At 44.5% G+C, this 27,213-nt stretch overlaps 1 protein-coding gene across 4 annotated transcripts in view; it reads right to left on the bottom strand.

Annotated features, from left to right (window-relative positions):
- The window catches only part of TENM4 (teneurin transmembrane protein 4), a 2,707,421-nt gene that overhangs the window by 778,614 nt on the left and 1,901,594 nt on the right, over window positions 1-27,213 (bottom strand). The gene's annotated exons all lie outside the window — the stretch shown is intronic.

Here is a 27,213-nt window from a genome sequence, read left to right as displayed (position 1 = left end):
TTGAGTCAGTATGATCCCATGTGCAAGCTATTCTCAGGTAATAATACAGATCGCTTAAAAACAGGGTCACCTTCTAGTAAGAGCTGAAGAGTTTGTGATGTGAAGGGCGCTGAATACTGAGAAGCTGTTGAGTGGATTGGCGCACACACAATCTTCTGCTTTATAATGTAGAGCCCAAAAAACATCCTGCAAGTCAGTTCGTTTTCAAAGCTCCATGCCTTGAGCATCCGCTATGAATGAAGTATTGTACTATTCACAGTAACCGTAAGAGCTGACTCTTCCCCCCATTTTATAGGCCAGGAGACTAAGGCACAAAGCCATACTCTAGGAACTGGCAGAGCAGCCAGACTCGGGTCTGTTGAGCTCCAAAGCCAACGTTCTTTCCACCACCAGTGAGCTGCCACTCAGGGGCCCTGATTTCCTCCTCTACGCAGAATTCACTGGGTCCAGAGCTCCAAGCTGAAAATCATTGCCTTGAAATGACAGGGGAAAATCGAGTTGGTCAGATGTGACCCAGAGCAAAGATCTAATTCAGAATCATTTAGTTTCATATCTGCCACCTGAGACCACAGGCATATTCCTCCAGCGGCCCAGGCTCCACTGAAGAGCACGCTCTGCTCCACACGCACAGACATCCTCTCTCAGACTCACTTTTGAGGACCAGCATTGATGGACGCCCTGCTGCCAAATGACTTCCCAGTTACTGACCTTTAAAATCACACTTGGTACATGACAGTAGAGACACCTGGGCCTACTTACTCAAAATTTCTGTTCCCAGATTTTTCGCAGATCCCTGTTTGCCCTTCTGCCCCATGCCTGCACTTCCAGAACGACCGGGCATGGCTCAAAAGCAAATCCTTAATATGTCTAAGGATGCAAGAGGTCGAAAGAGCCTCTTGGAGCCTTAGCTACCTGATAAAATTCATGGGACTCCTCCTTTGCCATGGCTCACACTCTATTTTTATATTAAAAACAAACAAACTCAAGGGCTGGCCCCGTGGTCGAGTGGTTAAGTTCGCGCGCTCCGCTGCAGGCGGCCCAGTGTTTCGTTGGTTCAAATCCTGGGCGCGGACATGGCACTGCTCATCAAACCACGCTGAGGCAGCGTCCCATATGCCACAACTAGAAGGACCCACAACGAAGGATATACAACTATGTACTGGAGGCCTTTGGGGAGAAAAAGGAAAAAATAAAATCTTAAAAAAAAAAAGATATTTATAAAAAAACAAACTCGAAAATGCTGAAAGCGAGTATCTGATCTTCGAATGAGAAAGCACTTCTAAGGATAATAAAGGAAAGAAATCACAATGAAAGATACCAGTAGATTGACTAGAGAAGACAAATTTCTGCTCGTCAAAAAATTCATTAGAAAATAAAAGGCAAATAACGCTAAGGAAATATTTTTAATAGAAGTGACAAAGGCCAAATATCTTTAATAGAGATGGATCTTTTATGAATTGATGAGAAAAAAAATCAGTAGAAAAATAGACAAGGGGCATGATGGATAATTCATAGCAGAGTAAAGATGAACGGCTAATAAACATGAAAAAGTTCCATTTCACTCGTAATCAAAGAAATGTAAATTAAAACAATATTAAAGGACTAGTTTTTGTATATCAATGTGTCAAAGGCGAAAAAGAAAAATAAGTCCCAATGTTTGTAAGCATGTGGGAAATGTTTTTGCTTCCTTCGATTTGATACACACATACTTGTCTCTCGTCTTATTCAACTTCCCATTTCTTTGACTATAAAAAGTTTTGCAAATGTGATGTTCTTTGACCCTTTAATTCTAATTCTAGCAATCTATAGTAAGGAAATAAGTGAAGATGGGAATGTGAATTACGTCTATCACAGCATTACTTACATTAACAAAAATTGGGGAGAAAGGAGGCCTAAATGCCCCGGAAAGAAGACTGGGTAAATAAATTATGGTACATATATTGCGATGCAGGCATAAAAATTGTTATAAACAGTTGTAGTGACATTAGAAAATGCTCACGACATACATATACATACGTATGCACAGGCATGCACATATACACAATATAATCTCAACAACTTGAAATGTGTCCTCTGCATATACAGAGATGGAGGAAATTCACAAGTATGCCACAGTGATTATTTCTGGGTGGAGGAAATATGATATTGCAAATGTTTCATTTTCTTCTTTACATTTAATATTTTCTATAAGGAATATGTATTGCTCTATAATCAGAAAAAACTCCAAAAAAATTTTATTAACAAATCAGGAAAGAAAAATGTTATTAACAAATCAGAAAAGAGAAGAAAAAGGCAGCCTGTGTTGGAGGCCCATTAAGAAAGTCTAAACACACACTCCAGGGCCCCAGAGCTCCACACAGATCCCGTCACTCAGAGTAGTGGCTAAGTCAGACTTGGCATAGGAGGGGCAGGGGAGAGAACCTTCTAGAATTAAGCCTTAACCCAGAGCTGAAGTCAAGACAAGCCAGTCAGAGCGTGCCTGTTCATTGTCATCACACTGGAGAAGGAGTTACAGGCAAAATGCATTTTGATATTTGCTTACAAGTGGGGTACAATGCTAGAAAGACATTTGTTACCAGGGAGGGGAAAGGTCAGTTACTATCTGATTCGAGTAGAAACAGGGCTTGCTGAAAAAGCACCATTACTTAATATAAAAATTCTCTTAAAAATTGTTAAAATTTTTTGCTTAAAAGCAATATATGTACATCTTAGTAAATTTAGAAAACAGAAAAGTAGAGAAAACTATAATTCTACCATGCAAAGCTGACCACAATTCAAATTTTGTTGTATTTCTACCCTTAAGAATGGTAGTTTTATTTTTATTGATTTGTTTTTACTCTTTTTTTTCTCCTCATAATTGAGATCGTAGTATATTTTGTTTTCTAAACAAATAACTCTAAAATTAATGGGTTGTCCCGTTAACTTTTGCATTGGAGGGAAGATCAACATCATTTAAGAGAATTGTAATTCACTGTGCTCAAAACAGAGAGAGGGGAGTACTGTACCCACGGCCATGACAGGAGAGTCTTGACTAGAGATTCACAGAGAAATCCACAGGACGAAACTGACAATCAAATACTATTGCAAATGAAATTTGAAATTACCCAGTAGTGTTAATTTAATTACCTAACTTTGATCAGTACATTTTACAAGCCTTCGGAAATTTTTTTTTTAACTCTCTTTTTGGAAGGTGAGACTTCGGTTTTGGTATACTCATGAGCTCTTATCCTCAAGCCAGAAAAGAGGAAGGGACTCTAGCTGGTGGTTTGAGATTCTGAAGGCATTATATTGTATCCATTTCTACACCAATGAAAATAAGAATGAGGCCAATCATGGTCTTTATTTTTAAGAAATTCGTGGCTTTTGTCCATACCATCACATACTTCGTAAGACTTGCTTGGGTCTATAATTGCCCATATGTCACAATCAGAGCCAGCCCAGTCTTGTCAGCCAGAAACCTTTCACCCACAAATTTCACTGCTCTCTGGCCAAGAGATTCTGTTACTGAAATAAACAGTTGGGGACAGTGTTTGCAACAGAGTTAAAGCCTTGGGAAATTTCTAATACTTGAGTAAGATCCAGATAATATGTTCAGTTATCTCTACCCATTACTTTAAAAACAATAAGTGAATGAGTAAATGAAAGAAGATGAGCCCTGACAAGCTTTTTGTGGAGAAAACAGGGCCCAAGGATCAGAGAAATTACATTAAAAACAGATTTAGGTTTTGCGTAATCTTTGATTTCTTTTTAGAAATTATGGATTTCAAACAATGAGTGCTAACATAATAACTGGTTCCATTCATCAAGTGCCTTAAGCCCTGTATGAGAGTTATTACAACATTTACTTCAACAACCATTGGTGGTTAGCCCCATTTTATAGATAGTGAAACTGATGCATAGTGGGAAAGATGGAATTTAACGTAACAATTTTTGTTTCTTAGTTTTGGGCAGTGGATGTCTGTTTTCTTTTTTTAGGAAGATTAGCCCTGAGCTAACTACTGCCAATCCACCTCTTTTTGCTGAGGAAGACTGGCCCTGAGCTAACAGGGTAGTGGATGTCTTAACGCAGTCCTTCAATTGTATCAATCGTGAAGTTACTAAGGAATCATTTGGTCTTTGATAATAATTAGATGAGATTTATTTATTTTTACAACCATTCCTGTAAGTGTCTTGAGCAATAGGACATTGTTGAAATGTGCGGTTTTCTTTATCTACTTTTGTGATGTTAATAGCTAACACGTATCTGCTGTGACAGGTACTGTGTTCAATGTTTGGCATGCATTACTGCATTTAATCCTCACCACAACTCTAGTGAGAGAAAACAAACGAACAAAACCATTTTTCAAATGAGGAAACTGAAGGATAGGAAGATTAAAGTGACATACCTAAGACACACAGCTAACAAATGACATAACCAAAATTTGCATCTCCATCAGTGCGGGCCCCGTCTTCATCCACTCAGCTATCTTTTCTACTAATCAATAAGATCTTCTCATCATAGAATCATAGGATTTAGAGCAGGAAGACATCTTAAGGAGCTCCTTATAACACAGTATATAGACAAAAGGAATGGGAAGCCCAGAGAGGTCAGTAACTTGCCCCGGGTCACACAACAGAAGAGTAGTAGAGCAGACTTAAGATACCAATTTGGTGTCTTAAAAATAATCTTATTTTCATCTAGCGAAGGATCTATAGTCACAAGAGGTAGTTTTGTGGCTAGCTTCTTGTCTATCAATCTTTGATCTTCCAAAAGTTTTAATTTGCTTGGCTTCTGACTCTTATTTATTCCTTCATGTCAAAGACCTTCAGCGATAATGCAATAACAAATGCTGTGCAAACAAGAAGGTGCCCTTGTCCAAAGCCCAGAGCTGGACAGACTCATAGATGTCACTTAGAAGAACCAAGCACCAAGCATCCCACTCCTACTGATGGTACATATCTATTGAGCCACTGAGACGAGGTGGAGCTCCCATTCTCTCTCCCGTTTCAGACAGTTCTTGTCTCCTGTCCTGCAACATCCTTTTATGATCTTCCAGTTGCCCCTGTTGTCACCCCACCTGTGATAGGACTCAGTGCTCAGAATCTCTAGGTTGGACCACACGAAAAGGAAAATTAGAAATAGGTCTGGACTTTAGAGTGCTCTGTCTAGCGCGGTCCTGAGCATGGCTGTAAATAACGGAAGTGTAACAACCGCATTTGGAACTTTGCATGGCCCTGTCACTTCTCTCCCACTTGGGCATTTCCCCAAGGGGAGAAGCGCAGCAATAAAGGACAGCTTGACCTTTCTCTTCAGCCCCGCTGGCTGTGCTCGTGGACATCTCTGTCTCCCTTGGAGCCTGCTAGAATTGGCTGGAGAACAGTCCTTGACTCAAATAACTGAAAAATACACTTAACACCGCATTGATTTTCCGTATAATTTTATAAGCACAAACATTCTTTTCATTTCCTGACAAACAACTATATTCCCCAAAGTGTCCAATAAAAATCAGTAACTTGCACATCACTATCTTCGTCAGTGGCTGCTGTTTGGAGTTAGTCAGTCACCAAGGCCAAGGTCTTTCTCTTGCCGCCTCTACCCTCCTCCACCTCCCTCCCCCAACAAGCTACCAAGTTGAGCCAGGAGGGGGTGTGGAATAACTGCGTAGACCTCCCTGAGTCTGTTCAAAGCCCTTTACGGTAAAATACAGAATTTTCAAGCAATCCTTCCTGGAAAAAGGAAATCAGGGGCAGAGATGGAAGGTGTTGCTCTAAACACAATCGCTGCCTCCTCGACTCTTGAGATGCACGGACTGCACACGGCCCCTCCCCCCCCTCCAGCTCCAGCTGTGAGTGAGAGCCTGTCCTCCCAGTGCATATGCAGCTGAGATGAGTATCTCCGGGACTGAGGCCAAATGGGCACCCCGACCTCCAGTGGCAGATATTACTCTAAAGTTGCATCATAAGACAAGGAATGACAAGAGCGAACATTGAAAGTGGGCAGTCACCGATGGCCCCAGGAATCTGTCTGTTGCGCCCCTCCCCCTAGCCCTGGGAACATGGTGTTCCTCTTGAAATGCTATTCCTAACTTTCAGGACAGCCTTTCCTCTCAAACAACTTCTCTTCTCTTTGAAACAGCGACCCTGGCTGAAAGTGGCAGCAAAGAAACAAAGAGGAAGGTGTTGATTCTCACCCAGAAGTCTGTCTGCTCACAGTCCTTTAGAAGCGCAATCCTCAGGAGGTAGGGCACTGGGGGTTGCCAAGGGGACCTGAAATACCGGTTTGCCACGGTCCTGAAGGAATCGGCTCCCAGGGCCAAGAGGGGAGAAGGTGTCAGTCACTCAAAACCCTCTGTGGCTCTGATTCCGAAATGGAAAAAAAAGAAGGAAATCATCGCTCAGCGATGGGCAGACAGAGGAGTTAAGACAGGGGCTCTCCACAAGAAATGCTCCAGCTCTTTCGGCCTGGATGGAGCCAGGACTTCCGGGCTGCTTGTGTCAGGAAGTGTGTGTTCTTGCTCTGTGTTTAGGTGTGTTTTTTCCCCCTCCTTCTTTCCCTGAGCCCTGGCACTGGGGAGTGTGGAATGGCTCAACCTGTTGTAATCGAACATATGAGTTGCTGCTTGTTGCAAAGATATTGCAGCAGCCTCTTCATTAAAGCAAGCTGTTCTTGGATGCTAGGAATTAATTTCCTTGTCTATGGTTGCCTGCTTGTGTTCTGGGCAGGGAGCGGAGCAGGGTGCTGGGTGTTGAGTATGGGGTAGAGGGCAAAGGGAACACTGGGTAGAAGAGGACTGGCCATACCTCGAAGCTCCCTGGAGCGATGACCCACAGCTCCCACCTGCTTGAGCCAGTGGGCTCCTGATGACCACCTTGGTGTCCAGTGCTTAGGAGATGTGGCAGGTGCTTCAAGGGACTCCTAGCAGAGGTATCCTCTATGCATAGTGGTACGAACCCGTAATCCCACCCTCAGACCTTCAGCCTCAACTTGACTGCTGCCCCCTGGAGTCTCCACTGGCCCTCTGAATCTCAGGCTCCCTGATCACTGGCCCATTTAAGAGGGTGGGACCATCCTGGGGGAAATAGGGGAGGCATTCATTCACTCATCTGTTGGCTCATTCATTCATTCATTCCTGTATGCATGCATTCATGTGTTCATTCCTCCCCGTATTAATTCATTTATGTATTAATCTTTTCATTCGCTCTCATACTTTCCTTTGTCTATTTAGTATTCATTCATTCACGTATATATTTATTGGCTCATTAATTCACACAGTCGCTGACATAGTCATTCACTCACCTGTTAATTCATTCGTGCAATCATTGTCCGCAATCACTGTGCATGCCTTCATTGATGCATATGTGCAGCATTCACTTTTTCTTACGTATGTTTGTTCCTACATCCATCCATCCATTCAGTCAATCATACCAAGTTCTTTTATTCATAGATATGCTGCCCATGAATTTATATGTTCATTTATTTGTGTGTTCATTGATTTAACTCTTTATCCATTGAACACATGTCCTAAGTGCCTACTATGTGCTTGGCACCATGGGGGATGTGAGAGGAAAAAGAATCACGCACCCTCTTGGTTGCAAAGAGTCTAGGACAGAAGACATGGCTGTAAGGAACCATACCACAAAGAAGAAAGTGATGGATGCCATCAGAGGGGCTGAGGAACATCAAGGAGAGAGATGGCAGGGAGATTTGAGGGGCCCAGAGGGTGTGGGCCACTTGGAAAGAGCAGTGGACTTGGCTTCAGTCTCACCAACTTGGCCTTGAATCTTGCTCTGCCCCTTAGTGCAGCTTTGCTCTAGTTAATTAACCTCTCTAAATCTCAGTTTTCTTGCCTGTAAAATGGGGAGGAGGAATGCCCACCTCACCAGGTGGTTGGGAAGACAAAATGAGGTGACTGATGTCAAGTGCCTCACAGATTAAAAAAAACAGTGCTCAGCAAATATTCATTTTCTTCCTCCTTTCCCTCTAAATGTCTTTTCCAAACTTTTGTCAGCAAGTTGGAGGTGACCTTCTCTGGGGGAGGTGGAGGGGAGAATGAGCACTGAAGAGCCGTGTTAGCATGCACAGGGAGCTGATCTGAGGGGCTGAGGGAGCCAGAAGTTAATCCCTGAGAGGTTTCTAGACCCTCCCTAGGCTCCCCCTGAGAGAAAGGTTGAGTGAAACTGTCAAATATTCTTTCAAATGTAAAACCTGCCAAGGGAATTGGCCCAAGGAACCTATTAACACAGGTTTGCACAAACCCTCCTCACTGGGTGAAAGGGGATGGAGGATTTGATTGAGAAGAGAGCTGGGGAACGGTCTGATTGGTGGGGTGCTGTGTATTTCTCTGTAGGTCTGTGGTCCCAGGAGGAGGGAGGAGAGCCCACACTTCTCGAGCCACCCACTCTCTTGTCCAGACCTGTGTAGACGCTGCATGTATCTTACCCCGCTTGTTTCCTACAGCGGCCTTGTGATCCATGTATTATTACAAACGAAGAAACTAAGAGGTGCAGTGGTTTGCTCAAAGTCACGCAATTCACAAATGGTAGAAGCAGAATTTAAACACAGGTCTATCTGATTCCAAAATCTCTGCTTTGATCCACTGTATCGTGTTCTCCCAGGAAGGTTTCTACCCTTTGTGGACATTTTTTTAAGGGCCGTCTATGTAGGGTATGAATGGCCATTGTCAAAGATTTCTTACTATCTTTTCTAACTGAAACTTGAAATATGAACGGAAGTAGAGCAAACCTTCAAGGGGATAAATGAGAATTTTTATTTTAGAGTCATATACAATACGTGTATATAGTATGTATGTTTTCATTTTTATTTTAAAATATTTTTAGTAGGGAAGACATAAAAATATGGCATCAAACACAAAAAAGCTTCATGGTTTCCCTCCAAGTTAGGGGGCCTGGGTCTGTGGCTGTCTTGGCAGGGCTGATTTCATAACCCAGACCTGTGGGGAGAAATGAAGAATGCGGTGGGTTCAGAGCTCCTATTTCAGATATGTGACCACAGGTACGGCAGGGGCGCAGACCAGTCAGAATCCTGGGCCAGAATGAGGGGAGGGCCAGTGTTACGGGCTGAATTGTCTGCTACCCGCACATTCATCTTTGGTTGAAGCCCCCACCCCCCGTAACTCAGACTGTGACTGTATTTGGAGACAGGGCACTTAAAGAGGTGATTAAGCTAACATGGGTCCTCATCCTTTCTCACAGGTGTCCCTATAAGCAGAGGAGGTTAGGACACAGAGGGAGACACCAGGGGTGTGCCCAGAGGGATGGCCGTGTCAAGAGGCAGCAAGAGGCAGCCTCTTGCAAGCCAAAGAGGGAGGCCTCGGAAGAATCCAGCCTTGATCTTGGCCTTCTAAGCCCCAGACTATGAGAAAATAATCTATTGTTTCAGCCACCCAGTCTGTGTATTTGTGATCGTGGCTGCAGCCAGCTAGTACAGCCAGGGAGTGGCTGTGTTGGCCAGGGTGGCTGTGTTGGCCTGGTGGGTGGGTGGGGGAATTTGAGGGGATTAGGGACAGTGGCTGTTCATAATGAGTAGGGAAATACTTTGGTATTTTCACAACTACTGCAGCCACTCTGCGGCATATCTCTGAATCCACCCAGAGCCAGTGTGGAATCAGGAGGAAGGCCTTAAATGGGGAGACCCTGATTATTGGTCAGAAGAGACATCCTGTGCAGCCAGAGATCCAGTGTTGCTCTGTGAGAGAGAGGGCTGTGATAGGGAGCATTGGCTCCCCCACAGGGTTCCCCGAAGGCTCAGATTTCGCACGTGGAAGAAGCATGAAGGGAAGACTTCCTGGCAGAGGTGGCGGATTGAGCACACGTGTCTAGTTTTGTTCCCTTGGACACCACACTAAAACTACGAGGGGAGCTTTTTAAAAGACCTAATCTGATGAAGAAAGGGAGAATGGGAGAGACGATAACAGCAGCATCTGAGCAGCTGGAAAGCAGGTGAAAAATAGGCTGGAGAAAGCTGGACCTTGAGTCCTTGGTGGGGAAAGCTGCCGGTTAGCGTGATTTCCACTGAAGAACCTGCAAATGGCTCAGGGATTGGCAGTCCCAGGTACTTCTTGAACTGGCAGGAGGGGAGCCGTTAGATCCCTAGACCCCCACCCTCGCTTCATATTTCTAGGAGATTGTCCCTCCACCACCAGGCAGAAACTGCAGACTTATTATCTGGAGAGGGAAAGTGTTCAACAGAGTTTCTCAGGGCTGACGGGTACCAGGTGCAATCGGGCAGGGCGTCACTCTGAACACAAAGATGCAGAGTGGGTACCCGCACACTGAAAGCTGAGGCCATCCCCACCGCCAGCTCCTGGCGCCAGGCTGTATGAGATTTCTATTGCTGCTATAATTACCAAACAATAGATTTATTATCCTACAGTTCCTGAGGTCAGAAGTCTGAAAGAAGTTTCCGACTGAATTAAAATCAAGGTGGAGGTGGACTGGGCTAAAATCAAGATGTAGATAGGGCTGCTCCTTCTGGAGGCCCTAGGGGAGATTCTATTTCCCTGCCCTCTCTAGCTTCTAGAGGCTGCATGCATTCCTTGGCTCAAGGCCCCTTATCACTCTGGCCTCTTCTTCCATAGTCGTATCTCCTTGTTTGACTCTGAGCCTTTGCCTCCTTCTTATAATGACCATTATGATTATAGTGGGCCCACTGGACAACCCAGGTGAATCTCCACATCTCAAGATCCTTAATGACATCTTCAAAGTCTCTTTTGACATGTAAATTAACATAGTCACAGGTTCTAGGAATTAGCACATGGACATCTTCTGGGGACCATTAATGTGCCTACCACACGGGAATTGGAAGGATCTTCTCTGGAGAATTGGACTAGTTCCAGGAAGAAAGAACTAAAGGGACTGACAATTGGGATTCCCAACACTTGACTCAGCCAGCTCTCCTCACAGTGACACTCACGTTGACAAGTCCCACCTGCATGCCCAACCAGCTTATTATCTCCAGCTCTTATATGTTGGCAGACACCTGAGGAGAGCTTCTAGCATGAGAGATGGAGACCAAAAGAAAGAGAAAAAGGATGTGGGGGAGATGGAGTCCACACAGGGAGTAGAAAACAGGGGAAAGAAAAGCTTTCAGGGGAATTACACTCTTTAGAATGTTCAGAAGATAAAGTTGAGATTTCCTGAGAAGCAGAGCAAAAACAAAAACAAACAAAACCAAGACAAAAACCCGCAGCGAAAGAGAAAGTGTGAGAAAAAAGAGAAGTAAATTGGGAGACAGATTTAGGAGATCCCATATTTAAATAATAGAATTCCAGAAAGAGAAAACACAGAAAATGAGTAAGCAAATCATCAATAAAACCATTCAAGAATGCTTCCCCGAATTGAAAGGCATGAGTTTTGAGATTTAAGGGCTCGCGGAGTGCTTGGAACAACAGATGGAAGTATACCCACCCGAGGCACATCGTTGTGAAATTTTACAACACTGGGGACAGGAGAAGATCTTACCAGTTTCCAGAAAGGAGGAGTGAGACCAGGGAAGGGAGGAGGAATGGGAAAGTCTTCAGATTGGTCAGTGACAACACCGCGAACTAAAAGACAGTGGAGCAATGCCTTCCAAAGTCTGAAGGAACTACTTCCAACTCAGAATTTCACGTGTGAGGGTGGGATAAAGACACTTTTAGATATTCAAGGCTTCAAAACATTTTCCTTTTCGTATACCTCATCTCAGGAAGCTACTGGAGAATGTCTTCTCCCAAAACAAGGAAGCAAACCAGAGAAAGGAAAAGATGTGCCACCAGAACGAAAGGATCCAATAGAAGAGAGAGGAGAAAGGTGGTCCTGAGATGGCGGCAGTGTGCCAGGATGGAGGACAACAGTCCAGGCTAGAGAAGGTCACAGGAGAGAGTCTGTATCCTGCTCTCAGCCCCACCCGGCCAGGGGATGTAGGGAGCCTTCTTTCCACCAGGAGGTGAGTCTAGAGTTAGTTTTGCTGCCAAAGATCCTGGCAAAAGTTTTCCAGGGTCAGCCTGCAACTGTGTATCCTCATTTTCTCAGCCTTTCTCCATTCTCCACGCCCCTCTTTACTGATCTGCCTCAGTTGCCCTTCCAGCATTCTAGGTCCCTGATGCCCCACACTCCACACATTTGACTGGTACCCTGCCTCCAGCCTGGTTGTTGCCCATCTCTTCCCTAGGGAAGGGCTGGAGGCTGCTTCCTGGGCTCCCAGGCACGCCTTGGCCGCTCCCAGGGGCTCATGTTGCTGCTCTGGGCTGGAGTTTCCATAGACTCATTCTCCTACTTGCCAGGAACAATCCATCTATCTGACACCCTTTGGCCAAGGCACACTGGACTGGGCTCTCTCCATTCCTCAGGATGATCCTCTACAGATGTGGCTCCCCCAGTCCCTATTCTGCATTGTCTAGGCCTCTTCCTTCACCCCTGACCCAGGGTTCTGGCAGGTGGGTGGGCACGGAATAGCATAGCCCAGGATGTTTCATGCCAGAGCCTCTTGATGTAGAACACCACTGCCTTTTAGTATTGGTACCCTCTGCCTGCCAGCTCCAAAACCAGGACCTGAAGATGAGGCTGAGTGGGCAAATGAAGAGACTCAGCCCATTGTTGCCTGGCGACACCTTCATCCTTTGCCCTCCTCCAAAAAAGCACATTTGGATACTGGAGAGTGAGTGACACTCCATTATGGTAGCAAACTTGAATCTACACTAATTTTTAAAAGTAAATCATTAGCAAATATCAAGCAGATGGTGTTATGAGCTATCATTAGTAAAAATTACTTACACATACTTCACTACAGACCATGACATACTAGTGTAAATAGTGGACAATCACTGGTTTGTTGGAAGGAGCTCGAACACCCTTCCTCCTCTACTCCTCTATTCCTTGGTGTTCCCAAAAAGACACCCATCCCCTGGAGAAAGGATGGGGGTCATAGAGTGGCATTCAAAACTGCTAGTGGAAATTAGTTTCAAGGAACACTCATTGCATACCTGCCATGCACCAGACGTTGAGCTGCAGGCTTTAAAACACTCCATCTGATGAAATCAGGGAGATGGTAACAGCATGAATTATTGTTATGAATTATAGCCACCCATAAGTTGTATAAACTGTACATCAGGGGCAAGTCCCTCAGTCAGCTCTCTTTCTCGCACCTGTAAAATGGGGATGACATTTTCCAGCCCAGCCCACTCTATGAGGCAAAGGACCTTATAACTCTGTATGAACTCTAAAATGCCTCACAGTTATTGCTCCTGAAATGATTCTTCCTTGTGGAACAGCACTTTACAGGTTTTAAAGCATTTCTTTTCCATTATGTATTTCCTCCTTCCAGCATTCCAGGGAGGTAGTCTGGAATTAGAACTTTTCTGGCATTTTTTGGCAATGCCCTCAAAAAGGGGGATGTATGGTGCTGACCGAATGTCACTGGCATTTGGCATCTACCAGGTATCACTTGAGTTTTTCCAGCGTGAATTTTCTCCTTTAAAAAGTGTTCTAGGCGTCGGCCTGGTTGCATAGCTGTTAAGACTGTGGACTCTGCTTCAGTGGTTTGGGGTTTGCAGGTTTGGATCCTGGGCACGGATCTAGCACTGCTCATCAAGCCACACTGTGGCAGCATCCCACATATAATAGAGGAAGATTGGCACAGATGTTAGCTCAGGGACAATCTTCCTCACAAATAAATACATAAATAAATAAATATAAAAAGTGTTCTACATCATGATACTAAACATGAGTGGGATTGGTCTGTTTTCTTTGGCAGATCATGGGCTCCCTAACAAGGACTGTGCCTTACTCAGCTCAGTGTCCCCAAAGACTAATCTAGCTCCTGGAAAAGAGGAAGGAGTCAGATATGCTCCAGAATGTATGAATGAATGAATGGGTTACCATTCATTCCCATGCAGGAGACTGCCCTCATGGCCAGGAAAGTGCTGTCACAAAGATTTGAGACTGGGCTGCCTGCCAAGGTAATGAAAACAAGATAAGAAGTTCGCAGAATGAAAACTGGAATTGTAAACTGGGAAGGGAATAGATTAAAATATATATGTAATTTTAACATATGACCATATGTCATATTTAATTAAGATCAATAATAAACAAATGAGAAGCTACGTCTATGTTGACATCTCAGTTCTTACCATAATTTTTGATTAGCTTACATTTCCTCATCATGACTCTTGACACATTAAAGGGGCTTTTTAAAAGAAATCCTGAAAATTAGCCTTGTCACACACAAACACAATTTTCTACTTTACTAAACGTAAATGATATCATTTTTACTCCACCAACTAAAGAGGAATCAGCTGCCATTAATTAAGCTCAAACATGGAGTGACCAATAGCAGGATCAACACAGACCCATGCTCCACACTGCTGGTCACTAAGGGGACTTTTCATTTGATTGAAACTAGTAACCATATAACAAACAATAGCAACATTTCGCTAAGACCTGGAGGCTAAAAGTCATTGTGTTCTGGACTGCCGGTTAGAGGACGTAAAGAAAGAATCATCTTTTTTTTTCACAAAGGTAAAGCTTTTTGTGGGCTAGATTTGTTTTTTTCATCTGTGAAACAGCAATGAATAAAATTTAACCTTCTGGGCAATGAAGAGTCTCTCATTTAACAAAAGTTATTGTGGAATCTGCTGGATGCTGGGGAAACCAAACTGGACAAATTCTGACCTCAAGGTGCTCACCATCTAATAGTGAAAACAAGCCTGGAAATTAGAGGAAAACAATTTATTTTGATATATACAAAAAAAAGAAAGAACAAAATGCTGAGAAGCTTAGGTGGGGAAGAGAGGAGTTGACTTTCTTAGATAGTTGTTGTTGTAACTCATTTGAACCTGGTGCTTGATGGAAGTCATGTCTAATTCCCAGTGTAGCCAGAGATCTCTCCTGAATGAAAATTGGGATCCTGTTGCTCTTCTCCTTAAAATGCTTCAGTGTTTAATGTCCATATTCCTGATTAGACTCTCAGTCCAAGAGGGCAGAGGCTGGGCTTGTTTTGCTCGCCTCTCAATACTTCATGCTCTGTTCCAAGCAAAGTAGGCACTCCAATTTATTTGTTGAATAAATGAATGCAGCAGACACCTAGAGGCACCAAACATGATCATCAAGTTTCAAGATGTTCTCTTCCTTCTCTTTTTTAATCAGCGTGTTCTGCTAGTTATGGTTTGTGGAAGTTTTACCTGCAGAGCAGCAGGGAACGAGAGGATGAACTTTGGACCCATGGGATCTGGGTTCAAGCCTTGACTTCCCCTTTTCCTAACTGTATGACCTTGAACAAGTTATTTATCCTCTCTCAATTTCAGTTTCCTCATCCATAAAATGAGAATAGCAATAATAATAGCTGCTTACGAGGGCGTCTATGAGGATTATGAATGGATGGAAAATGATCAGCAGACCTCCCTCACGTGTGAAGTGTTCAACGAATGTGGATATTACTTTTGTAATTCTCCTCTAAGTTAAAGACAAATTCCAAAGCTTTCACCATTGCTCAAAACTTTGGGGTTTCCTCTCTGGGAGCAGCATTCAGGGGGTTCATTTCTAAGCGTCTCATGGGAAACTTCAGGTCTGCTGTTCTTCTTGCATCACAACCTCAAGAAAAATTCATGGTCTCCCACTTGGCCACGCAGTGCGTTCCCCAGATTTGACCCCCTAATGACTCAGGATTATTTCCCAATTTCAATTGAAAAGGCCAAAGATGTCCACACTGGGAAGCCTAGAACCAATGTTGTGTCATTGACAACCTGGGAGTAGGGGACAGAAGGGAGTCCTTTCTAGAAAGGAGCTCTCCTTATCACTGGCTAAAAGGGGCTGCCCTTTTTAATTTGATTTTTTAATGTAACCCTTTGCCTACTTTAGAAAAGCTAATTTTCGTGTATGGATTTTGACTCTTTGGTCCTGTAATAAAATTCTGCAGGGAAAAAAAGTAACGGCAGTGAAGGCCGTTGGAAGTTTGGACACGTGGAAAAGACATACTGTTTCTGAGATCTGACATTTGATATTTGACATTTGCATTTCAGGAATCAGATGTGGGAGAGTGGAGTCACACAGATCACCAGGGGCCAGAGCAAGGATACTCATGTTTGCCCTCATTTGAAACAGGGTCACCAGTGGTTTTCATAGTCTGGTCTGATTTTGTAGTTTCGAAGCAGCTTAGTAGTTAGACATGCCCTGTCTGTATGTGACCTGCTGGAAAGGAGGCTGAAAGGGGCCTGGAAGCTGAAGCTGGAGCCCCAAGTCTGGCCTCCTGTGGTGTCATCTTTGAGCACATGAGGTCCCTTTTCTGGATGATAGTTGAATTATATTTGTAAAATAATGAGGTCCTTCATACCCACCCTTTTCACTACCAAGGGCCCTCTTTTCATTATTTTCCCCACAGGACCCTATATTTTGCAAGACTTTGCCTACTTAAGCAAACAAGATTGGGGAGCTTATTAATGATGAGCTTGTGCAAGATGTCCCAGAGGCAGGCAAATCATCTGGGAGACAAATTAGCCTTTGGAGGGAATTCCATCCCAACAGCAGAGAAAATCCCCCAAATAATTCCAATTGTCCTAACTGCTAATTAGGAGCTTACTAGGTGCCAGACACTCTACACACATTGTGACTTAACCCTTACCACAAAGGAGGAGGAAGGTGCCATTATTTCTCCATTTGACAGATGAGGAAACTGAGGCTCAGGGAGGTTCAGTAACTTGTCTAGGGTTAAATGGCTAGTACGGGCCAGAGGAGAGGCTCACCTCAGGTCTGTCTGCCTCCACAGTCCAAGCCCTTAATCATTAGACTCAACTCCCTCTCAGTTCCAATAGAATAGTGTCACTTATGTAGGGCTGAAGTTCTAAAATCAAGAACTATGTGGAAAGCTGCATAGAATTATCATTGCCCATGAAACTCTTCTAAAGCCATACATGTGGCAAGATGCTCACACTACAATAAGACCAAATACAGGAAAGCATCACATACCCCACCTCAGGTTCACTCTGGAGCATGTCTTGTTGGGAGAAGAGTGGACAGAATTGCTGCCATATTTAAATCTTTATATTATATATTTATTGCCCCTTTCCACTTTCTTTTTTTTCCTCCTTCTTTTCTTTATTGAACAATTTTAGTTGAAATTGCATATACTAGATTCCCAATGCTGCTGTAAGAAATCACCACAAAATTAATGGCTTAAAATAACACAAATTTATTATTTTACAGTTCTAGAAGTCAGAAATCTGAAAGGAATCTCACTGGGCTAAAATCAAGATGTTGACAGCACTGTGTTACATCTGGAACCTCCAACAGAGAATCCATTTCCTTGTGTTTTTCAACTCCTAGAGGCTGCCCACAGTCCTTGGCTCATGGTTCCTTCCATCTTCAAGGCCAGTAAATCACATCACTCAGACCTGGGCTTCCATCTCTCCTCTCCTTCCCTCACTCTCCTGCCTCTTTCTTTCACTTGTGCTTACGTCAGGCCCACTTGGACCATCCAGCATAATGTTCCCCCACCTCAAGATACTTAACTTGATTACATCTGCAATCTTTCCTTTTCTTCGTAAGGTAACATAGTCACAGGTCTGGGTCTCAGGTCGTGGACATCTTAGGGGACTGTTTTCTACGTACCATGCTGCTTAAGTTAAGTGTACACACACTGGGGTCCCATGGCATTAAAAGTATGTGCCATGTAAAGTTTCCCAAGATCTCACGTACTTCTTGAGGGGAGGGTCCTAGCATATTTCATTGATGGATCCCTAGCACCCAACACAGCATTTGTAGCAGATGCTCAATAAATGTTTGCTGTATTAGTAAATGAATGAATGAACACAATGGAAACTTCCAGTGGTAGTCTCCCTGATGCTCTTTTTTCCTTGTTTTTTTTTTTTCTCTCTTTTGTTTGATATGAACTTTCTTTTCTTTCTTTCAAGAAATTTCAAAACTACAGAGAATAATATAACAAGTAACTGTTGATGTACCACGCAACATTGCTATTAACATGATGTTTTACATACACATTCTTTCTTTAGAAAACAATACTTCTTGTGTGACGTGTGTAAATCTTGCTGACCCATGAGCCATTTTGACTCTACCCTCCTCAGTTTTGGGTTGTTGAGTCACAGAAGTTAAGGAGGGACTATTCCTGGCTTTTATTTTGCTAAAACTGTGTGGGAAATGGGTGTCCAACACTGCCAGCTCCAAAGTGAGCTGTGAGACCTATAGCGCTGAGACTGGTCAGACGTGGTGTTCACAGACCCCAGCCTTTAAAGAATCATAGTGGCCTAGGGACATTTGGAGAGGATTTCTGGAGGGCGTCTTTGGTGTGCTTTGAGCTCCAGCTTGCCCTTCCCTCCATGTGCCTAGGGACAGGGCTTCCATGTGACCCCCCAGAGCACTCAATGTGTCTCTGTAGAACTTGAGGGACACTTTGCCCTGATGTCCAACTCATGCCTGATAAATCTAAAGGGCAAGAGATCACCACTGCCTACTGCGCAGATTGGGGAGCAAAGGAGCAAAGAGGGTGCTGGACCGAGGACGGCTGCCTTGCCAGAATTTCTCAGCACCAGGTGTGGGTACCTGAGAAAGAGCAGGCCTAGGGTGGAGCCCCATGAGGGGTCAGGGGCAGGCAGAAGGAAGCTGGAGGTGACATCTAGAGACTGAGACAAGGGTCATAAGTGATCAGCCAGAGGAGGAGTCTTTGCCTGGGTTAAGAGAATTACAGGTGACCCTCCCCAGCACTGAGGTCTCAGAAGCAGTAAGAACGTGCCCTGTTAGAGGAGGTCGGTCAAGCCAGGATGCACTTTCACAGCCTGCAAGGGTACCAGTCAGGCAAGAGCTGCCTGCCCCTTGACTCTCCTCCCTTCCCCCGCTCCAACCCCGACAGCACCTCTCCACTGCAAGGGGTCACCCCAAGCAGGCCCAATCCTATCAGGGGATAGATGAAACTTTCACCTTAAATGAACTTGGACATGATGACAGGGGCTCTCTCTCTTTATGTTAATTACTGAACTGATGAGCCTTTTTTGGTTACAGATGTGACTGAATGTCTTTCTGTTACCCAGTGGTGACCTTAGACTTTATATTTGGGCAGAAGGTAGCTCCAGCTCCATAGAGCAGGTTGAACAAAGCTGTCTTTGGACTACCCACAGGCAGGCTGCTCAGTCAACGTGACATGACAACTGTATGTTCTGAGTCTCAGAAAGGAGCCTTTCTTCGTCTCCAAGTTCTTGGCTGAGGGATCCATACTGCATTCCCTCAGGATCTCCAGGAGTAATTTGGGTTTTCTTGTTTTTTTTCCTTGTAGAGTCTGCAGCTGAAGGCACTGTTCCACTCTCAGTCCTTGGTCTCACTACCTTCGTTCTCCCTCATCTGAAGGGGCATCAACAACTAACAGGGAGGGGTGACGGGGCTTAGCCATGTAGGGAAATGAAGTTTTCCTGACTGGATCCTCATGGCTTTGGGAATGCCTGGAAAGCACATGAGCTTTTAAAACAGCAGTGTCTGGAACCCACTTGAAAGCTGTCCTGATTGCCTTTTCAAAGACGCCGAAGACAAAAGGGCCTAAATACTTAAAGGAAAATAAAAGTGGGCTCCCTGCCTTCTCCAGGAACAAGGGCTGCCTCTGAGGCACGGTGGATGCACCCTTGGTTGGAGAAGTCAGGGAATCACGATGCACAAGAGGAGGCTCTGACGGTGTTGAGCCCGGCCCTTGAAATGAACAAGGCCCAGCAAGTTTGTGACGGGATCAAGCCACGTGGCCAGTAAGAAGCAGAGCCAGTATTTAAATCCAGGGTTGTCTGGTGGCAAAGCTGGTAGCCTTTCCCTCACACTCTGTTCCCTCCTGTTCCAGGACTGGAAGGAAATTTCCAGGATAACAAAACCGATCCTTTCTTTGAGTGAGTGAGGAAACAGAGGTGCAGAGAGACATGTGCTTTCCCGAGGCTATGCCGTGAGTGATCAGCAGGGTTTAGAAACCAGGTCCGCAGACCCTTGGGACAGTGCTCTTGCCACTCCCGTGTGCCAGGATGAAGCCACAGCCCCCCTTAGAAGAAGTTGGGGAGCTCTGGCTCCAGGGCAGAAGTGGATTTTAACGCTATATGCTACTCTTCTCCATCCCCTCCCATCCTGCTTGTTCGGGCAGTATGGGACAATAGATGTCTACCTGGGCACTCTGACCACGCTCCCATCCCCCACCTGCAGTCAGATTGTGTTCTTTTCCCCCCTCCCTCCCTCTCTTGCCCATCCTTTCTTTACATTTGCACTAGGTTTCATATTAAACAATCAACACTCCAACATAGGAGGCAGGATAGGACAGTGAGAAGAGTGTGGACTTCACATCAACGACAATACTCACATAATAATAGTAACAGCCAACACATACATAGCATTTGCCATGTGGCAGGCACTGTTCCAAGAGCTTTCCATATAGAAACTCATTGAATCCTCTGACAACTGTAGGAGTCAGGTAGAGCTACTATCTCCCTTTTACAGATGAGGAAACTGAGGCTCAGAGAAGTGCTGTGCTAGGTTACCGAGATAGCCACAGGGGAGAAAAAGACTAATCGGTTGGGCTCTGAAATAATCCAGGCCAGGCCAGTTCAATCCAGCCTGGCCCTCAGACCATGCTCTGGTGTTCAAGAACAGGCCTACATCCATTCGGGAAGCATACAGTGTTTAACTGCAGGCCTTAACTGTGCACAGCCACACTGTAATGCCACTTTGGGAAATGCTACTTCCAAGAGTTTCCTCAATCAGCAAGAAACATCTCTCCCAAGAAGGGACGGAGAGAGGTCCTGGCTTCCAGTTCTGACTCCACCCCTCTGGGACCTTTGGCCAGTTCCTTGACCTCCCTGAGTCTCATTTTTCTCATTTGTGCAATGGAGACAATAAAAATAGTATCTATTTCATAGGGCTAAGGTTAGGATTTGATAAAATGAGATCTAAAAATTGCACGCTATGCTACTTATTACTCCAGTCTTCGTGGTGGAAGGGAACTTATGGCCCATCTGTCTCTGCACACAATGCAGAAGCCCCCTTTCTAATCATCCTGCCAAGTGTTGGTTTGGCCTGTGCCTCCTTGCTTGGAGTGATGGGGGCTGGTACCCAGGCTGATTGTGGGCAACCACTGTTCTAGCAGTGCTCAGTCCTTTTCAATGACAAGCATGGAAAATCCCCAGTGAGGGTATGAGCAATAACAGTGGTGACAGTTAACCCTTACTGAGTAACTAACTACTATGTGCTATACACGTGCTGAGTGCATTGTCTCACTTAATCCTCATGACAACCCATGGGGTATGAACTAATGTATGTCTATTTTTAAGATTAGGAAACTAAAGCTCAAAGAGGTTAAGAAATTTGCTCAAAGCCCCAAGGTAAGCCCATGGTAGAGACAGGATTAAAACCCTAATCTACTGATTTCAGAGTTTATAACCTTAGTTCCCAGGATTTCTAACTACCCACACACAAAGGCCAGATGGGTCATTTAGATGGTGCCCCAGATGGGCAGGTATGACTGGTGAATTGCACACCTCTTGCCCCATTTAAATGTGGTGGTTGCTTGGCAGCTTCATCTCACCGTGCTGGAGTGGGTGAGTGAGGGAATGTCAAATTCAGATCTTCTCATTTTTGTCGAAGCTTCTCATTTTTGCAACAAAACCCAAGAATTTGGATATTTTAACGTGATATACCATGATTTTAAGATGTTATCTTTATCTCAAAATTTTTGAAATTGTTTATGACCTAGCTAAGTTCTAAGAGCTGGCGCTGCCCTTTAAATGTACATTGAAGCTGCTTTCCCGAGGACTGTTACTCTGTTTCTTTCTCTCTTACTCAAGTTCTAATATTGCAACAAAAGTGAGAGAGGAGGACTTACTGCCCAGAAAGACCTGCATCCACTCTAATTGTCTGTTGTGCAGACATTGGTCCTGAAGTTGGACCTTTAACCGTTACTTGTGACTGGTTGAGAGCCCTCGTGCTAGGGTTGAGGAGGGGAGTGAGGGATGGGTTGGGGAGGGGTGGGGAGGGGTGGCCAGTACAAGGTAGCAGGTCTTCAACTGCATACAAAGAAGGGAGTGGAGGAAGAGAAGCCTGGTGATTTACAGATCCCGGCACCCACCAGGAACCCATCCTCCTTACTGCAGCCCTGCCAAGCCAAGAGAGCAACCTAACCCTTTGTCCAAAATCTCTGGGCAAAATAGATTTCACAACCTTCTGGAGGAGGGCCATCTCTCGGCCCATGCCCAGCTTCCAGGCACTTTCCCAATCTTGCCTGCTGAGCAGTTTAACCTCCTGTCCCCCCCCCCCCCCAGACTAATTAAAATAATTGTAAATGTGTTATTTATAGATTGACTTAAACTATTCCTTATTCCACGAAAAGAATCTGAGGGGTTTGAATTTGCACAGCAGGGACCATATACGAAAGAGTTTTCACACCATTTCATCACTTAATCCACACAACATCCTCATTTTACATAGACAGAGACTGAGGGTCAGAGAGGTTATGCGACTTGTCCGGGTCAGTTAGTGGGTGAATGCCAGAACTCGAAATTCTAAACTGGCCTCCTGATTCTGATTCTGATGCCTTGTTTCTTGTGGTTCGACTCTTATGGAGCAAGGAATCTTCATTCTGAAAAATGAGGAGGGTAACACAATGGCCATCCCCCTGCCACCTCTCTCCCCACAGCACAGTCAGCATCAGCAGCACGTCACACCAGGGACAGCACAACAGCCCTCCTCTCACATCCTCCCGTTCCAGGCCTTCTCATCCAGCTCTCTGAAGGCAGGAGTAACTATCAACAGACTGTCATTGAGGACAGATTCATACTCCACACTGCTCTGCCCCATGGCTTGTAAACATCAGGCCATCGGCACTCCTGGGCTTCCAAATTTGACTATTGCATCTGCTGATTCTATAGCTTCCTAATTTACGTTTTATAATAATTTTTCCCCATAATAATTCAAAGATAAGATGGAGTTTTGATATGCTTTTAAGACACCAATGTAAAGGATTTATTTTTGCTACTTATGTTTTATTGTGCCTCAGTTTTGTTGAGTATCTACAGAGAAAGTTTCTGTTTTCTTTTCAAATTAAAAACTGTATACAAAACTCTCTGGTATTTATATTTTCATGATATTTTCAAAACCCCAAATCCCTAGGGCTGCTTATAAACTCATACTACAGTAGAACTGTCTTAAGAAAATGTGGACAAAACCAGATGTTGGTACGTGCTTGCTTATCTGTTGGTCTTTAACAAGTTTTTTAAAAGTATGCATCAATGATACGGGATGCCTTTGATGGAGTCATCAAGTAAGGCCTGGCTGGCAGAAAGTTTGGGACCCCAGAGGTATCACAAAACCTTAATATTTAATTCTAAGTTGTTTTTATTTTACAGCGGTGCAAACTGAGGACCACCAAAATTAAATGACTTATTTCAGGTTACATGGCAAGCTGTCTTGACAAAAGCTGGCTAGCACTGTGAAATTGGGATAGAGGAAATTTGAGGGTCACTGCCTAGCATGCAGATGAATAGCTTTCCTTTTAGACTACTGACTGCTCTCCTAACGTGGGTTACATGTCTCTGGCAATTTCTGTCTTTGAAGTATAAAGGTCTTACCTTCTATAACCTCATTTTTGAGGATGTACGAGTGGAGTGGGGTCTAACCTTCAGCATTTTGGAAACTTGATCAGAGGTTACAAGGTCTCTTTCAACATTTTCCCCAGGAGTGTGTATGTCCCTTATGCAAATAAAACTCTTTGTCAGCTCTGAGTTCCCTGGTGAAAATATCTCATGAGGCAATCAGTCATTCACACACTAGTATGCTTTAATCCTCTCTAAAGAGATAGCTTTTTGAGGCTAAGACTCTGCAAAGGAGTATAGGTGAGAGGTGGGGGAAAGGACTGCTCTGCTCTCTCATCTCTGTGCTTTGAAATCCTATTTATCTTTCAAGATTCCACTTAAATGTTATTTCTTCCGAGAAACCTTCTTTGATCTCTCTTGTTAGAGAGATTGCTCTCTTTTCGCTGCTTCAATAAATAGTATCTTTTCTCGTGTTCTAGCCCAGCCCTTCTCATAACCTCTCGCATACATTTAGCTATTTGTGAGCTCATCTTATATTCCTTATATTCCCCTCTGGACTGGGAGCCCGTTGAGGGCAGGAGGGACTTTCATTTCCTCACCTCCACGTATTGTCTAGCTCAGAGAAGGTAAGGTTATCTTCTATTTTAAGGGCCCTGAATTATTTAGAAGTCAGATGCAAGGTGGCCATGTCCAGTTTTGCACAGGCTTCTCTAGCTTCTTGGTCATCCCCCAAGATGTACAAATTTAAATGCTTTTTATTATTGTTGTTAGCATGATCATAATTTTTATGTCCCACTAATGCTCATCTTACAACTCATCAGCATTAAGAAGTTCTAAGCAGAACGAAATCTTGTTTCTCCCTCGTGCATGAATTTAAGGTGTCATTGTGGGAAATAAATATTACTGTTTCAAGAGGCCTTTATCCAGCCCCCTGCTCTGCCCCACCCTGCTCCTTAAAGCCTGGCTCACCCTCCCCTACAAACGAGGCTGGAAAAGCCAGAGGTAGCCCTACAGAGGACTCGCCCCTTTTGCCCGACCCTTGCTCCCCGGTTCCTGCATCCGCCCACTGTCCGGGAAGCCCAGCACGGGTCTTGGTTTCTGAGACCAGCAGCTGCTCCGAGGGTCACCCAGCGAGCCCCCGGACACAGCACACCCCCTCCTCCTTTTCCTTGCCCCTTTCGCTCCCTAACCTGGCTTCCGCTACCCTCAGCCTTAGTCTCTTGGGCTCCCCCTGGTGGCAGGCCTCTCACTGACCCTGCAGGAGGTCCTAGAACCCAGGAAGCAATAAATCACGTGTTTAGGGAGGTGGGGTTCCTCTGACCTGCAGATTTCTCCATCCTTGCGGGTTGCTGAGACCACTGACCCAGGTGCCTCTGGGAGGAGCGAGGGCTGCTCAGGGGAGCAATAGGCATCTGACCACCTGTGCACGGCTTGGCAGCTGCTTTGTGATTAAAACCAGTCGTCATAACCTTGTTCCAAGCTGAATCAGTGTTCTCACCAATCCTCCAACCTGGATCAGACCCATAACTCTTAGACACTGAGCAGGGGCTACAACGGGGCACAGGGAAAAGGGAGGAGGCGCTTTCAACCGAGAGTTTGGCTCCATTCACTTCTTGGGCCTCATTCCCGGGGGTGGCGCCAGTTCAGCCAGCCTCAGGCTGGATCTGACCTGATGCTCCCTTCCTGAGGCTGCACATTTCCATGCTCACTCCTCTCCAGGCCTTTCTCTCCCCTCTCTGAATCCCGGGGTAGGCCTCCACTGGTCTCTCCATCCCAACCCCACCTTGGCTCCCACACCTACTATACAAGGAACTATCATTGCACTTTACAGCGAGGACACTGAGGTCCAAGAAATAAAATGACTTGTCTGAGGGCTGAGGGCTCTGGGAGTGGTGGAGCCAGAAGGTGAACCAAGGCAGATGCTCATTCCATTACAACGTGCTGCCTCCTCTTTGGTTTTACAAAAATGATTAAGGCTTGGCCTCTGCCCTCAAGGAATTAGGGCCTAATGGAACAGACAGGCACATAATCAAATACCTACCTCAAACCAAGATACTAGTGAGGGAATGGAGATATTTACCCATAGCTCTGAAAATACAGCAGAGCTAGTTATTAATTTGGCCGGAGGAGCTGGTGGAGATGATGGTGGTGGTGGCATGTGTGTGATATAACTTTTAGAAGAGGCGGCCGTCATGAAGCAAGCTTGTCTGTGTGTTTCAGAGGTCAGAAACTTCAGAGAGCAAATACGAAGTTGATATGCCGCCATAACCCTGCCCATGGCAGGCATCGCTAATCAATGTTCCCCAGTGAACCTGGATATCGCTTCAGAATCCTTTGCAACAAAGTATCCAGGTGCCTATGCTTATTGGTTGAGGCTGGCAGGCAAGAGGGCATTTGTGGCTACTCTCGACTCAGACGAAAACTTGTGTTTTCTACAAAAAGAAACAAGCTCAGAGAAGGGAGTGACTTCTTTATATCACTATGGTGCAGGAGCACCTGAAATTCCACCAGGATCTGCTTTGCTAAGTGATTTTCTTACCTCTTGTACGTTGAGGAACCGACATTTATTGACTTGTTATGTGGCAGGTTTGCTATGTGAACGGAGGGTATGACCTGTGCTGCCTCTCATTGTCACAACTACCTGTGAGGTGGTCATGATTATTGCCATTTCACAGAAGATAAATCCCAGGCTCAGAAATGTAAATGACTTGCTCAAGGTCACACAGCCAGGAGGCAGTGGAACCAACACCTGTGATCATGTTCCTTTCGCTTCAAAGCCTGTTTATTTTTTTCATCTGAGTTTATTACAAAATGTTTACAATTTTTAAAAGGTTTAAGATGAATATAATACACACCCTTGTCTCTTTTGCCCGGTTAGGACATAAAGCAAAGCCTGTTTTATTTTTGCAGAACACCGTACTGCCCTTCATAACACATTAAAAAAGCATTTAATAAAGTAATTGAGCAATGTTGAGCAGTTCTCAATGAAGCCTGCTTTTAGTGGAGTTCTAAAATGAATTTTCTTTATAAATTGAAATCATGTCTTTGGCTAGTTCAGAGACTGCAGCAAGGGAAGTCTGCAATTCACAGGCCTGCTCGTCTGAGGAGCAATTTAATGCCACAGACATAGATCTCTATTTCTCTTTTTACCTTTAATCAATTTTAACAAGCCAGATGGTCATTGCAAATGGATCCTCCAGCATCTCCCTTTTCTGTCTCTGCTGCTCTTGGGGATTTATTTAAATTTGGTTCCTGGCAACAATCTTATACCTTCCTGTCCTCTGCCATTCCCTGTCACCATTTGGGTCACTCCATAATATTCAAACTGTATGTTCTCTAGTCCCCCAATTGGAATTAACCTTTCCTTCTATCCTTCACAATCTCAGTCAGCACGCAGTAACCTTAGTAATGCACACACAAGCCTAGTGTTAGTTATTTATGTATGTAATTTCCCCATTAGACCCAGCCTTGCTCATCTATAATCTATGTAACAGTAGTTATCATAACTGCTAGTGCTTTACAGTTTCCAAGAACTGTTACTCATCATAATATTATTTAATACCTATAATATCTCTGAGGCAAGTATTTTTTATTGTATTCAATTTTACAGATATGGCCATGGAGTCTCAGAGAGGTGAGGCAACTTGCACAAAGTCACACAGCTTGTTGTAAGGTTTAGGGCAAATAT

This window comes from Equus caballus, chromosome 7 (genome assembly GCF_041296265.1).
Source record: "Equus caballus isolate H_3958 breed thoroughbred chromosome 7, TB-T2T, whole genome shotgun sequence".
Taxonomy (NCBI): domain Eukaryota; kingdom Metazoa; phylum Chordata; class Mammalia; order Perissodactyla; family Equidae; genus Equus; species Equus caballus.
Note: the sequence above shows the minus strand (reverse complement) of the source record. Positions and strands in the feature narration are given on the sequence as shown.